This window comes from Zalophus californianus, chromosome 3 (assembly GCF_009762305.2).
Source record: "Zalophus californianus isolate mZalCal1 chromosome 3, mZalCal1.pri.v2, whole genome shotgun sequence".
Taxonomy (NCBI): domain Eukaryota; kingdom Metazoa; phylum Chordata; class Mammalia; order Carnivora; family Otariidae; genus Zalophus; species Zalophus californianus.
In genome coordinates, this window is record NC_045597.1 from 148,051,073 (window position 1) to 148,067,724 (window position 16,652).

At 36.0% G+C, this 16,652-nt stretch overlaps 1 long non-coding RNA gene across 1 annotated transcript in view; it reads right to left on the reverse strand.

Moving 5' to 3' along the window:
* The window catches only part of LOC113919251, a 68,630-nt gene that overhangs the window by 20,842 nt on the left and 31,136 nt on the right, over positions 1 to 16,652 (reverse strand). Inside the window, exon 2 of the long non-coding RNA XR_003518913.2 lies at positions 7,332 to 7,428. This is a non-coding gene — a long non-coding RNA (uncharacterized LOC113919251). The remainder of the gene's footprint in view (positions 1 to 7,331; positions 7,429 to 16,652) is intronic.

Below are 16,652 nucleotides of genomic sequence, written 5' to 3' on the forward strand. Positions count from 1 at the left end.
AACCATTCATTTATTTGTCCAACAGTTAATGATTATCTATGAGTGTGTCAAGAGCTAATGACACCTAGAAGAATAAGACAAATTTCCTGCCCTCTGGAAGCACATGGTTCAGTAAAAGAGGCAGATAAATATGCAGATCTTGACAATTCAATTTGATAATGGAGATGTGCACAGGGCAGAATGAAAAGTACTGGTAGTAAAGGAATTATTCACAAAGGATTGACTAGCACAGTGCCTGGCACATAACTGATGCTTAATAAGAATTTCTGAATATTAAATGAGTTGATTTGGAGCTAAAAGCTATCTTGGAGACAAGATAGGGAAGGTAATGATAAATAGAGAAAACAATCTCTGCAAAAACATTTTAATATTGTACCCTGAGGTATGCAATAGTTTAGTGAGACAGATGAGGCTGAAGACGTAGGCACGGTCTGACCACTAGCAGTCTTGTATGTCAAGATAAGAAGTTTGAGTTTTGGGGCGCCTGGGTGGCTCAGTCGTTAAGCATCTGCCTTCGGCTCAGGTCATGATCCCCGGGTCCTAGGATCGAGTCCCACATCGGGCTCCCTGCTCAGCGGGAAGCCTGCTTCTCCCTCTCCTACTCCCCCTGTTTGTGTTCCTGCTCTCACTGTCTCTCTCTGTCAAATAAATAAATAAAATCTTTAAAAAAAAATAAAATAATAAAAAAAGAAGTTTGAGTTTTACCCTGATGAATATGGGGATAACATTTGCATTTGAGAAAAAGACTCAAATAATTTGTAGAGGAAAAAGATAGGAGGCAGGTGAACCTGTCAGAAGGATATTATAGTAATCTATGCAAAGAGGGCCTGAAATACAGCCCTTTCAGAAAAAAAAAAAAAAAGGCATACTGAAAACAATTTAGGAGGTAACAATTGATCACAAGCAGAAAGTAAGGCAGAGGGAAGTATCTAGAAAAATTCCTAGGACACTGGCTTGTCCTAGGAAAAGTCAGTTAACAGTACCATTTACTCAGAATTTAAGAAGAAATACACCAGGAGGGGAAGAAGATAACCCACTAAGTTTTGGACATGTTCAGTTTCAAATATTTGTGTCATAATACCTAGCAGTGTACATTCAGCTTGCTGTAGGAAAAATGGATATGAAACTAAAGAGTACAGATTCTACTAAACATAAAAACTTGGACTGAAATTGGTTGAAATTGCAGGCATTAGAGAGATCACCTAGGAATAGCCTAGAGAAGAGGGCAAAGAATGAGACTCCAGGAAAGGTCAATATACAGAAGAGGGCAAAGCTAATCAAAGACCAGAGTATGCAGAGGCCAGAGCTGGGTGTGCGAAGACCCAAGAAAAGGAGGTGTTACAGAAAGGAAAGGAGAGTTAAAAAAAGAAATCATCAGTAATGCTGAACTGCGCAAAAAGTCAATTAAGATGAAGAGGAAAACGAGCTCAACTGATCATCCTTATGAACAGGCCAATACGCTAAATTCTTCACATAATTTATCTCATTGACAATTCTCAAAAACCTTGAATTATGTATTATTTCACTCATCTCACAGTCAGGAAATAGAGCTTAAGGAATTGTGACTTTCCTAATAAGAGCAAGAAATGGAATCAAACACATGTCTGCTTGGTTCTTAAGCCCTGTTCTTACCAGAAAAACCAAGATTCCCAGAAAATTAATATTTTCATACACTAGTCTAAAATGCAAAATGAGGATGGTAAAATTCCTGGCTTCAACAGTAGAAAACTAAAAACCAATGAAAGCTGTGTTGGTTTGTCATTAACAGGAAGTTAAATAGGTACAAAGAAAACAATTTGCATATAAAGGGCTCTACAGAGAAAATGTGGCACATAGTTGAGCTCATGTGGAATTGCCATAGGAAATGGGAGTTTCAGGTCTGAGCAAAGTACAGCTATTTTTCACCAGGTGGAATATCCACACACATAGCCTACATCTGCAAGGAAACCAGTTACCCATCTCCTCCCTCTCCAGCTACCAATGCAGTTTACATACCACTAGCAGATTATATTTTCTAAAGCTTGAGTCCCTTTATTTTCCCACCCAACTCAAGAATGTTATGGTTGTCCACTATCTCCAAAAGTCCAAACTTCAGAGCCAGGTATTCAAATCTATTCATAATATTTTTCCCAAATTTATCTTCATTTTTATCACACCCAGAGATATCCAGTCAAGCTAAATTCATCTCAGGTCCATGCAGACACTCAGTTTCCACTTCAATCCTCATTCTGTTTTCTCTCCCTGGAACTCCTTTTTCCCATATCCTCTTGGGGAACTCCTCCTCATGCTTCAAGGCCTCCTAAATATCACTTCCCCCTAAAACAGCTCCTGATTCTGCATTTCTATGTCCTTTAACCCGCCTTTACCCTCCTTTAACCCACCATTTACTAGCTTTGAATTCATCTTTGTATACCATGCAAAAAAAGATCTCTGAAGCCCTGAACTCAATAGGCTTATGTAATAGAAAAGTTAAATGGATCCTCTCTTGTCAGATTAATAACATATTTGGGTATTTAAATAAATTCATCCCAAGCATTTTTTTCATTACATGGCTCATATTCAATTTGATATAATGAATGAAGAACAAAAATCAATTTTATATCCCATAAGCTTCTCCTGCATTAGGATGCCTTCAACTTAATATGAATAAAATATCTTCTTTTGCCAATGCAAAACTGCTACCTATTAACAAAAATACTCTGAATAACCACTATATCTATGTAATATTAACAAAGGGATTGAGGCAAATATAATTTATAATATATTTTATAACTTATTAAAATCATAATCATTAACTTACTTGCTACATACATATGTATATATTATGGTGTTTTACATTAAAACACAGTGAAAATGCTGTGCCCTAAATGCCCAATGTTCAAGAGTTTAATCAGACATTCCAAACCATGTTTCCACTCTGTCTGAAGTATGTTGTCACTAATTAAAATTTATACCGATAATCCCTCCTTGCACCATTAATGCCTTACTAAACATTTGATTAATTTCTCCATAAAAGCATGCTTTCTACACGGCTCTTAGCATTTAGTAGGAATAAAATATTCCTACTAATAGCTATTTTGCATTTAAACATTAAAGATCTAAAATAGATAAATTTCCGAAGGAGTCCTTATTCCTATAAAATTTACTTTAATCCTGGAACAACTTTCAACTCCATGCAAAAATATTATCTTCATGAAAGCTTGCTTTCTTCACCACATAGAAGTTTGGAAGAGGAACAGGTCTGGAACACACTATTTGCAGGCTATCTAAATGAAGATGTTGATAAGAAAGTTAGAGATGTTGGTGTGAGGCTTGGAAATGAAACTGGATTGAGACAAATGTATGAATCACTCATGCTGAAGGGATAACTGAAGTCATTGAAACCATAAGATAGTAGGCAATTAGTACAGAAGAATGTATAAAAACTGAAGGAAAAAAAGGTGAAATACAGTCTGAGGAAGGACAGAAGAGAGACAAGTCAGAAAAGAAAGAAAAAATGTTACAAGGGAGAAACAATGTAATGGAAGGTTGTGGATATCAAGAGAAGAGAAAGTTTTAGGAGGAGAATGAAATATAATTATGCAGTCACTGATGACCATTAAGAGAGCAGATTACTGGAATGGGAAAGGTAGAATCTAGAGTGACATGAGGATAAAACTGAGTGGCTGAAATATGTTACACTAGGGGGAAGATAAGTGGTAAAAGGAAAATTAGAACATAGTTCAAAGATGTATTTAATCTGAAGAGAGGTTTTGGATCTTGTTGTTTTGGTTTTTTTGTTTGCTTTTTAAGTTCTCTGTTTCTGTTTTGTTCCTGCTATTGTTGTTGTGGGATTGTTGTACATTCCATTTTTTGTTTTAAATTTTAAGTATATCTTTCAGCTAGTCTTAATGTTCTTCTTAACTCACACCAGTCTCCACCACTTCCATCCCTACAACACCACTAACATTCCACTTGCTGAAGTCACTATAATATTCTGTTCTATCAATGTCAGAGACCACTTCTCTGTCTCGACTGTATTTGAAATTTTGGCTGCATTTAAAATACTTGATCTATTTGGTCTATAATGTTGTTCAAGTCTGCTGGTTCCTTATTGATATTCTGTCTGATCTATCCATTATTGGAAGTGGGGTATTGAAGTCTTCTACTATTATTGTATTGCTGTCTATTTCCTCTTCAGATCTGTCAATGTTTGCTTTATATATTTAGGTGCTCTGAAGTTGTGTGCATATATATTTATAACTGTTATATTTTCCTGTTGAATTGACCCTTTTCTTAATATATAACCCTCTTTGTCTCTTGTGACAGTTTTAACTTAGTCTATTAACAAAATGAAAGACAACCTATAGAATGGGAGAAAATATTTGCAAACCATATATCTGATAAGGGGCTAATATCCAAAATGTATAAGGAATTCCTATAACTCAAAAGCAAAAGAACAAATAAGCTGACTAATAAATGGGCAAAAGGCCCAAATAGGTATCTCCTCAAAGAGGGCATAGAAATGGCCAAGAGGTACATGAAAAGGTGTTCAACATCACTAATCATCAGGGAAATGAGAATCAAAACTACAATGAAATACGACCACAAATCTGTTAGGATGGCTATTATAAAGTAAAAAAAAAAAAATTAAGATTTTATTTATTCATTTGAAAGACACAGACAGAGAGAAAGAGAGAGAACAAGCAGGTGGGAGAAGTAGAGGGAGAAGTAAACTCCCCACTGAGCCAAGAGCCCAACACAGGGCTCGATCAGGACCTCTACTTGTATTTTCCATAGTTTCTTTCTTAAAGACAAGTTTTTGGGTTTTTTTTTTTTTTTAAGATTTTATTTATTTATTTGTCAGAGACAGAGAGAGAGAGAGAACACGCACAAGCAGGGGGAGCAGCAGGCAGAGGGAGAAGCGGGCTCCCCGCTGAGCAAGGAGCCCAATGAGGGGCTCAATCCCAGGACCCTGGAATCATGACCTGAGCCAAAGGCAGATACCTTACTGACTGAGCCACCCAGGCACACCTATTATTTAGTCTTTGAAAAGAAAGAAATCCTGCCAATTCCAACAACATGGATGAATACAAAGGGCATTATGCTAAGAAAATAGGCCAGACACAGAAAACCAAATACTACATGATACCACTTATATGAGGAATCTAAAATAGTCACTCATAGAAACAGAGTAGAATGGTAATTGACAGGGGCTGGAAGCAGGAGGAAATGGAGATATTAATCAAAGGTACTAAGTTTCAGTTACACATGATAAATAAGTCCTAGAGATCTGTATAGCATAATACCTATAGTTATCAATGCTGTATTATATGCTTAAAAATGTGCTAATAGGGTAGATCTTATGTTTAGTGTTCTTATCAACCAACCAATCAATCAATAAATAAAAGGGTAGGAGGAAACTTTTGGGAGTAGTGATTATGTTTATGTCATGGATTGTGGTGATGGTTTCACACATGAACACTTAACGCCAAGTTCATCAAGTTGTATACATTAAATATGTACAGCTTTTGTATGTGAATCATACCTCAATAAAGTGGTTTTTAAAAATAAAATGTAATAAAATAAAATAAGTTGATCATTTCCTCCTTTTTGAAATGCTTTCTTTTCCTGGTTTCTATGACCCAACTTTTTCCTATTTACCTTCTACCTTATTCATCAAACTTCTTTGTTGTCTTTTCCTCTTCTGCTTAACCTCTAAATGTTGGGAGTGTTCCAGTGCTGGCCATGGAACTACATCTCATCTCTCTATTTTCCTTACCTTTAGGAAACCGCATGTCTTTAAATACCATCTTTAAATCAATAACTCGAAAACCTATACCTGTTCTGGACCACTTCCTTGAATGCCAGACTCATATATCCAACTGCCTACTGGACATCTCCACTGGCTATTTATTTGGCATCTCAAACACTAGATGCTCAAAAGAATTCTCAGTTTTCCTACTCCCCAACCACAACATCTCTGTATATTCTTCACTCTCTTCCCTCATTCCTCATGTCTTCTCTAGCTCAGTAAACTGCACTATTAACCATTCAGTTGCTCAAGCCTAAAACCTAGAGTCATCCTTGACTTCTCACCTTCAATCCATCATCAAATTCTATTAACTCTGCTTTTGAAAATATTTCTCTAACCCATGTGATTTCACTGCCTCTCCACTACCCCCTCAGTCCAAGCCAACATCATCTCTCACTTGCACTCTCAAATAGCCTTCTAGTTGCTTCCTGCCTGACACCTTTGTCCCACTTCAATCCATTAACCATATAACAGCTAAAGGAATCTTCTAAATTATAAATCAGATCATACCAAATGCCCTGCCTATTATTCCTAAAATAAAATCTAAAATCCTTTACCTAAACTGTTTCCTTAAAAGCCCTACACCATCAAGCCCTAGCCTACTTTTTCAACCTTACCCTGTGCCCGATATGTTCCAGCCCAGCCTCAGTTTATAGCCATAGTATTAATTAGTCTCTAAGTGGAATGCACCCTCCTCCAAAATTTCTCCTGCAGACTTTTTCTTCTTATTCACCTGCTTCTGATTTGTCTTTGTTAATAAGTTATAAAGAAAAAAAGGAATTTGCCTGATTGGTAGCTGTATACTATGAACTACGGACAAAGTTAATTTGCTCAAGTAAAGAAATCACATCCTGAACACTACCTGCTAATGAAGTCACTACCTGATTAAGTCCTTCTCCAAGTGCTGTTGTCTTCTGTACAAGAGAGAAGTTTAATAGGAATGTAATATGAATCATCATTCTTACTTCTTTTAAGTGTGTGATGATGCCACAAATGTCTGAAATCACTGCAGGAAAGCTCTATTGCATTTGTTTACTATCAGGGCAGGAAGAAACAGCTCCAGGGCCTTCCATTTGACCCTCCTTGTCACTAAACAGGTCAGGGAACCAATATGAGCATTCCCACTAATTGTTGAGTATGTGCATTTTAACAATTACTGTGGTCTGAGTAAAGCAGCAACCGCACCTGGCTATCTAACTTGCTGCCAGGTTTGTCATCCCTCTCTATGTGCTATAAAGGCAGAAAAATCCATTTGGACAGAACTGATCCTTAACCATCTTATTCCTGGTGCTACCAACATCAGCCTCAGTACACGTATCTCTCCTCGTATGTGTACAAACACAAGACTGACAGAACTGTGTTTCGATCTGACTGAGACAAATTCATATGCCCCCTCTAATATCCAAACAGCCTTGGGTTATGCTATGTGTAGCAATCAAGGCTGCAACTACTTGATTACACTGCTCATGTGGTTAAACCAAAGTCAGGTAATGGTCATCCAAATCAGGTTTACCAACAAATCCCAAACTGAAGTTACCTGTGCTCTCCAAGTTGTATGTTTGTCTGTGGAAGAGAATGGTCCAAGAATATCTCTCCATTGGGAATGAGGATTGGTTTTGTAGCATCTATTGCCCCTGTAACATTAGCAATGAAACCAAAGATCAGCAAGTCAGTCTAAACTCCTTTAAAAGAATCATAATGGGTAACAGACTGGACTTAGATTACATCCTGCCATTCTGAAATGAGACATACTTATCCTCCTGGGACTTACTCACACTTAACTGAGCCCAGGACTTTGGGAAACAGGGAGGAGGTCAATACTGAAGGATGGCCTCATTCTGATGATTAGAGTCATGTTGATAGTATCCTTAATTAAATGTTGTATAAAACAAATTGAATGGATTTGTCTCAGCCTCAATCCTTCAGATTAATCAGAATGATCAATGAAGTGCAAATAAAGTTGAAAATCTGAGTTTTGCCAAGAACATGTAGGACAGAGGAGTAGACTTATGGGAAAGTCCATTCCACCATGGACTCTGAGCAAAACTGCATGCTCTTGCCAGTTCCATGAATACAAGGCCCTGATTGATCTTTATGCAAGCTATTTCCCATGGTTGTGTTTTCAGCGATCATTTCAGATATGAAGTAATGTTTCCATCAACCAAAGCATACACTTGCCATAGGATAGGTAGATTCCCAAGCTCATTGTTCCTCATCTACAACACAAACCCACAGCATGCATATCATCTATTTGTGCCCTCTGAACTATCCTTCTGAGACTTAGAGAACAGGGGAAATGATGCAGAAGTTATGCCCATACTACTTGTTATACAGTAATAAAGTTCTTTATATCTGACCCCAAGAGTCTTACGTATTCCATGAAACTGTAACAGGCTAACTTATTAGCTTGTAAGGAAAGTAAAATCAATCCCAGACTCTGACAATAGCCACTACTGGGTTCAGGTTTTAGTCAACCAACTGAGCAAACTTATAGAGCCTTTCCCAGGTACTCAAGACAACACTAAATCCAGAGTCTTTGCTTAGAAATATCCATATTGGCATATTTGGCAAGTTTGGTATCTCCTCCCAGGTCACATTTTGTATCCATCTTCCTGTGGCATATAGAGCTTTCTGTCTAATTATAGGTCTAGAAGAAATGATAAGAAGTGGAACTGAATTTTAAGGATGATTGACATTTTTCAGAAAGATGATTACTTCAGGAGAGCTCATCATATGTTCTTCAGGCAAAGGGAAGCTAAATTCCTCAGACAACAGTAAAAGAACTGCTTCTGTTGTTCTTTTGGAATTTGAAAGACTGGAATTTGGAAGGCTCTAATCTAGAACCATTCAAAGCAGAGCATTCTTGAAAATATAGTTCCCAGCCTCAGAAGGAAGTAGTAGTAACGGTGCTGAGTTGACAATAGACAATCCAGCACAAATCCAGATAAGTTATCATCTATTGGATGATTTTCAATCACAACAGTAAGCTTAAATTTCCCCCAAATTTCCCCACTCCAACTTACGCCAAATTTGAATTTCATTTTCAGGTGTGTAAGCAAAATTAGAACTTTGTCCTATGTTAAAATGCAAATTCATAAAGTTTAATAAAATGTCTATTAATTTGAATGAATCAAATGATACTTTCTTGAGATGGAGTTTTAAGGAGAAGACAAAAGAACAGAGGACATGAGAACTTTAAGTTCCTGAGATGGATCAATATCACAAAGTTAAGAACAAGTGGAGAGAAAAGAAAAACAAGATATTGAGAGGGACTAGCTATAGTTTTTGCCTAAGGGTAGCCTAAATAAAATGAGGGGAAAATTGTGTTTGGTTTCCACGTTTAAGCAAATAAAATAAACTTAAATGTCCTTACTAAATTGTCACAATAAAATTACTGGTTTAAAAATAGGTCATTTTACTGAGAAAGAACTATTCTTTAAATTATTATTTATTTATTTATTTATTTATTTATTTATTTATTTGACAGAAAGAGACAGCGAGAGAGGGAACACAAGCAGGGGGAGTGGGAGAGGGAGAAGCAGGCTTCCCTCCAAGCAGGGAGCCCGATGCGGGGCTCGATCCCAGAACTCTGGGATCATGACCTGAGCCGAAGGCAGACGCTTAACAACTGAGCTACCCAGGTGCCCCAGAAAGAATTATTTTATTTTATAATTAAAATTTTAATCATTGAACCATGAAAATAAATTTAGTGTGACACTCATAAGGGATAAATATGTTTTTATCAAATTTGAATTCTACTTCATTCCTCTTAATAATTGGTAGGATTTTTTCCCCCCAATGTTTTCTTTAGAAAAATTTCCAATGATAACACTGTGTTTATGGCTCCCTTCTACCAAAAAAAAAAAAAAAAAAGCAAACATGACTTTTTTTTTCATAGTAAAGTCATTTAGCAGCTGTTAATTGGTAGAAGTCAATCATCTGAGAGGCAACCATACAATTGGGAAAGCTGAATCTCTTAAAGTATTTATTAGGAATATAAAAGAACTGCTGTGAGATCAGACTAGCACACACACAAATCAGCAAAGTTGGAGTCCCTAATTCCTTTCTACTACTAATTAGAAGAGACCCCAAGAGACATAAAAGAAATTGTAATCCCCAAAGAAAATGCCGAGCAAAATTGCCTGAATGATATGAAAAAGATATCTTGGTAAGGGAAAAGAGAGAGGATTAAGATAAATACCAGAGTTTTCAGAATACAATCAGAAGAGCTGAGACTAGTAATCCCCTGTTGATATATGATAGAAAGCACTGATGTAAAGTGCCTTTCAAGATACTGGCACGATGAACTGAATTCACAGAACATTATTTACCTGTGCTCAGTCTGTGAATGTACTATGTAGAAAATAATGATAGGGATCAAAAATTTCAATCTTACTGACAGTACCTAGGGATGATGCTGTAAGATTGTGCTGGCAACTTCATCTTAAAGTTCTGCTTTCAATTGTTATAAATTTTCTCAAAAAATAACACTTCAGTGCTGATATTTTTCAGCCGGTCTCTTGGTGACTATTGTAAAGAAGATTGAGCAAAATCTATTCAACTGTTTTGTGTATTTCATCTAGTAAATATTTATTATTTCCCAATATTAATCCATAAAGTTGTCCCTATATGGTTCCCTGTACTGATCAAAATACATTCCCTGGGACCTAGGATTATATATATTCTGTAAGCACAATAAATAGTAAATTAAGGTTTTAACACAACAGAAAATGAAAAACAAAAGATCAGGTAAGAAATACGTAATACAAAATATAAAAAAATGTATTAACCCTAGTCACACTCTTAGGCAAAACATATTTGTTACCTTATATGCATACTTTTCACCCCAATTTTAATAATGTCAAATCAAGAAGACCCCTAAGACTGCCTAAGGAATAAGTTTACTTGGATGATTTCATCTTCTCTGACATCTTACTAGTGTCTAAAATTTCATGATTGCAGATTTCTCTTTTGAATTAAAACATTAAACTGGCTCTTGCAAATAGTATATTAAACGTTTTTATATCTCTCTCCTTTACTGTAAAGCATGTATCTGATATCTTTCTGAATATGGAATTCAATGCGGCAAGAGTGTGACCTCTGGAGCCATGAAAATGATCTTTTCCCTTTCTTTCCAAATCTCTCCCAGGACCTACTTTGGTCCAAAATCCCAGGAAGGTAAAAGTCCAGGAAAACTATAATCTATAGGGTCACCTCAGAAAGAAGGCAAGTTTCCAGTGCAGAGCTTTCTGAGGAATACAGCATAGCTTATGAGGAAACAACAACAAAAAAGACTCAATTAGTTCATACAATGGCTTAAAATACAGTTTAATGAAGAGGCAAAGATTAGATCAAGAAAGAATCTGAGTGGGGTGCCTGGGTGGCAGGATTTCAGGGTTGTTAGACAGAGGCCTGCATTGGGCTCCATGATGAATGTGGAGCCTGCTTGAGATTCTCTCTCCCTCCCTCTGCCCCTCCCCACCCACACTCTTTCTCTCTAAAAAAAAGGGAAAAAATCTGAGCAAATTCATCTACCATCCCTTTCAGAATCCCTTAAAAAACAGAATATACATGTATTAGTACTAAACTATATTACATATATAAAACTATATCACAGTATATTATTAATATAGTACTATAAAACAATAGTGATATCAACTGATCAAATATGTGGGGGCATTCAAAGAAGATAAATTGACAGAGAACGCAAAACAAAGACAATCCACAGTCAAATGAATGCAAGACAAATCTATACAAAGGTAAGAAAAATTTCAGAGATAACCAAATCTCAGAAACAGTATATAGAAAGAGAAGTTAAGGGGCCATGAAGTAAATCAAGAACTTTGTAACTCTACAGCTAAACGAAAAGACCCTTTATTCTCCTCCTTCCCCTGCTGAGCCAGAACCAGTAACAGCTTTTGCAGAAAGAAAAGCTTGTCTAGGGAGAGCTCCCAGAGCTAGGTTATAGTACACATTAGAATTGCCTGGGAAGACTTTAGAAACCCCGATGCTCAAACCTTACACCCCCCCTCAACTAATTAAACCACAGTTTGAAGGTGGGGGAAGAGACCCAGACCAGATGTCACTAGTTTTTAAAGCTCCACAGGTGTATTCAATATACAGTCAAGTTTGTGAAGCACTATCCTAAAATAGTGGAACTAGAAAAGGAACTAGAAAAAAGCATAAAGAAATTCTGAAATCATGAAAGAAAGAAAGAGAGAAAAGAAGGAAAGAAAGAAAGAAGGAAAGAAAGAAATTAAATCTAAAATCTAACAAAACTGCAGCAAAAAAATTTTTAAGGAAAAAGAAATATTAATATCAAATATTGTCTATCTGAAGTAGAGGTTCCAAGAAGATTCAGAGTTGAGGCAGGGTCAGACTGGCAAAGTGCTTACTTCTAGCCAGTTGCCCCCTTAAGTAAGTGGAAGTCACAGGCACAAGCCCCATAACAAAAAATGTACCAAGGGGCACAGTGAGTCAAGGATAGGATCTGTTAGCCTAAACACCTTCACAGGACAAGAATCCAAAAGAAATGAAGATATGCAAACATTACAAACCAAAAGAAACTGGTTGAGGTCGTATTAATGTCAGTGTAAGTAGAACTTAAGGCAAAAAATGAAGACATTACTGAGATAGGTCTTACGTAATAATACAGGAAACAGTTCACGAAAATAAAACAATCATGGCTATGTATATACTAAAACATCCAGTTTTGATACATATACAGCAAAAGTGGTTTCATATACAAGGAGAATTTGAAAAGCCCTCAGTCATTTGGGGAAAATTTTAACCCCTATATGTCAGATATTGATAGATCAAGACAAATTTACTGAATACATCAAGTGTTATAAAACAAAATTAGTAGGGTGCCTGGGTGGTTCAGTTGGTTAAGCATCTGACTCTTGATCTCAGCTCAGGTCTTGATCTCAGGGTTGTGAGTTCAAGCCCCATGCTAGGCTCCACACCAGTGTGGAGCCTTGTAAATAAATAAATAGATAGATAGATAAATAAGCAAGCAAGAAAGAGTGATCTAAGAGGTATAAATACTGGACTTTGTTTTTCTTTTCAAATATATATGAAATGTACAAAAATGACCTCATAAAAAGTAACAAAGAGTCAAAAAATGCCAAAGCATTGCTTCCCATACACAGGATTCTCTAACAAAATTTAACCAGAAATCAGCAAGTAAAAACAGCCTTTCTTGGGAGGAAGGAAAACAATAGATGGCAATAACAAGATATTAAGAATTAAAACAATGCAAGCACTACACATGGGATGCAGCTAAAGTTGTATCAGTTTAATTTACAGCCACAAATACATGTATTAAAAAATAAGTGAGTTGTGTTCTATTCAACATGTTAGAATAAGAATCAGAAAATAAATCTACAAAATGAAGGTAGGACGAAATAAAGAGACAACAAAAGACATTCTATAGAAAACAAAGAAAACCCCACAAAAACAATTTTTAATTAATGAAAGAAATATATCTCCAACAATGCTTACAGAAAAAAGGGAAACTGAAACTAAACAATACTGAAAGTGAAAAATTAAACAAAACTTAGGTACGTTAAAGATTGTCAAGAAATTTGAAATGTGGGTCGCCTGGGTGGTACAGTCGGTTGAGCATCCAACTTTTGGTTTGGGCTCAGGTCGTGATCTCAGAGTCATGAGATGAAGCCCCCAGTGGGGCTCCCTGCTCAGTGCAGAGTTGGCTTAAGACTCTCCCTGTCCCTCTGCCCCTCCCCACCATGCACTCTCTATCTCTCAAATATATAAAATCATTTTTTAAAAAAAGAAATTTGAAATGTAATTTTCTAGAGAGAACTAAATTGACTCAAGAATAATGGAATTAAGCAATAAACATTAAATAAATTAATCATGTATCACAGTGTCTTCTCTCAAGACATGTACCCAGACAGACTGCAGTTTTCAGGCCAGTTTTCTTAACCTTACCAAAAAAAAAAAAGAAAAAGAAAAAGGCAGCTCTAAGCAAGGATAAAGAAAAATAAGAACTCATATGCTGCTGCTGGGTTCATAAGTGTTAAAATCACCACAGAGAGCAATTTTGCATCATCTAATGAAATTGAAAATTCCCACAGATAAAATACAATTCCTACTCTAAGTATTTACAAAAGGAAAATTCTTAAATATATTCTAAGGAGTAATATACCTGACCTTGTTGCAGCATCCTTTGCAATAGCAAAATCTGGAAACATTTTAAGTGTTCTTCAACAGGAAAAGGAAAAAAGGAATAGGTATATGCTGTGATATACTCATAATGGATACAGATCAGCAGGTAAAATAAATGAAGTAGAGTTACATATAACAACATGGATATTTCTCAGAAACATAATTTTAATGAAGAAAAGACATGGTTCATAATGATGCCTACAAGTATGATACCATCTAAATAAAGTTCAAAAGCACAGCAAAAAGAAAGAAAGAAAGAAAGAAAGAAAGAAAGAAAGAAAGAAAGAAAGAAAGAAAGAAAGAAAGAAAGAAAGAAAGAAGAAAGAAAGAAAGAAAGAAAAAGAAAGAGAAAGGAAAGGAAGAGGAAGAAGAAGGAAGGAAGAAGAAGGAAGAAGAAAGAAAAGAAAGGAAGAAAGGAAGAAGAAGAAAGAAAAAAAAGAAAGGAAGAAAGAAAGAAAGAAAAAAAAGAAGAAAGGAAGAAAGAAAGAAAGAAAAAGAAAGAAAGAAAGAAAGAAAGAAAGAAAGAAAGAAAGAAAGAAAGAAAGAAAGAAAGAAAGAAAGAAAGAAAGAAAGAAAGGCTCCTGGGTGGCTCAGTCATTAAGAGTCTGCCTTTGGCTCAGGTCATGATCCCAGGATCCTGGGATCGAGGCCCACATCGGGCTCTCTGCTCAGCGGGAAGCCTGCTTCTTCCTCTCCCACTCCCCCTGCTTGTGTTCCCTCTCTCCTGTCTCTCTCTCTCTCTCTCTCAAATAAATAAATAAATAATCTTAAAAAAAAAAAAGAAAGAAAGAAAAGACCACCACCACCACCAACAATAACAACAGTATATGTTGTTTATGGATATATACAACTATAATAAATACCATGTAAAAAATGAAAATAAAAATTACTTTAAAAAATACTTTCTTCTGGAGAGAAAAGAAGAATATCTATAATGAAGAAAATCAAATAATATAATTTAGGCAAGTAAAGTATATTTGAGATTAGTTATTTTTTAAATACACCTTGCTTTAAAATTACATTTTTATTTTGGTATTTTAAATAATCCTCAAAAATTGAATATCTCTCTTTGCTGGTAATTTCAAGGTTACTTTTTTAAAGATTTTTATTTATTTATTTGACAGAGAAAGACACAGCGAGAGAGGGAACACAAGCAGGGGGAGAGGGAGAAGCAGGCTTCCTGCCGAGCCGGGAGCCTGATGTGGGGCTCGATCCTAGGACCCTGAGATCATGACCTGAGCCTAAGGCAGAAGCTTAATGACTGAGCCACCCAGCTGCCCCAATTTCAAGGTTTCTTAAGTTATACCTAGCTCTTTTTATAATGCTTGAAACTATGATCCAGTTTTTCAACAAATATTCCTATTATGCTCTGTAATGCCTTCTTTTCATTTCTTAACACTGAAAAATCCTGAACACTGACAGTAAGAAAATGAAAGCCAAGTACTTATCTGAGTGTTGAGCACACAGAAATGCAATCTAATTCATCATTATTAGTTGACACTCTCTTCTAATGTTTTGAAGAAATTAAGGGCTATAAGCACTGGCTGATGAAAGGGAATTATGATAAGTACTAGAAGGTAACTGTGTAAACCATGAGATGCTTATTAATTATCTGATGATGACTTAATAGTAATACACATTAATTTCCTTGTGTTTAGAGGAAAGCAAAGAAAATAAAACATACAACAAACAAGAAATTTTTGTTCATTATAACCTTGAATATCTCATAAATGTCTATCTGGCAGTCTAATGAAATGTATAGATGAACATATGCATATATACATAAAACTCAAGGATAATATTCAAAAAAGTTAACAACCAGTATGGCATGGGCATCAATCAATCAGACAAGCAAACTGACCAATCAGAACAGAAGCTGACCATATTAATAGAAGCAAATCAGATACTACTTTAAAGGGACTAAGAAAAGGTAAAAAAAAAAAAAGAAAAGAAAAAAAGAGATCATTTCCTTACTATATATAGTCCAGCTTTCTCATTTGAGAGCCACACTTCTCAAACTTTATGTGCATATGAATCAACTCGGGATCTTATTAAATGCAGATTCTGATTAAGTAAGTGCGGAGATGGCTATGAAACTTGTGCTATTCTAAGTGTGGTTCTCTGTCCATTAAAATAGGCATCATCTGGGATTTGGTTTGAAACACAAAATCTATCAGGGCACCTGGGTGGCTCAGTCAGTTGGGCAGCTGATTCTTGACTTCATTTCAGGTCATGATCTCAGTGACCTGGGACTGAGTCCCACAACCAGTTCCACACTCAGTAGGGAGTCTGTTTGACATTCTCTCTCTCACTTTGTCTCTTTCTCTCTCTCTCTAAAATAAATAAATAAATCTTTTAAAAAAGAAATACAAAATTGTTCAACATCACTCATCATCAGGAAAATATAAATCAAAACTATAATGAGATACACCTCACACCTGTCAGAATGGCTAAAATTAAAAACTCAAGAAATGAAGATGTGGAGAAAAAGGAACCCTCAAGCACTGTTGGTGGGAATGCAAACTGGTCCAGCCACTCTGGAAAACAGTATGGATGTTCCTCAGAAAGTTAAAAATAGAACTACCCTATGACCCAGCAATTGCACTACTAGGTATTTACCCAAAAGATACAAAAATACTGATTCAAAGGGATACATGCACTCTGGTGT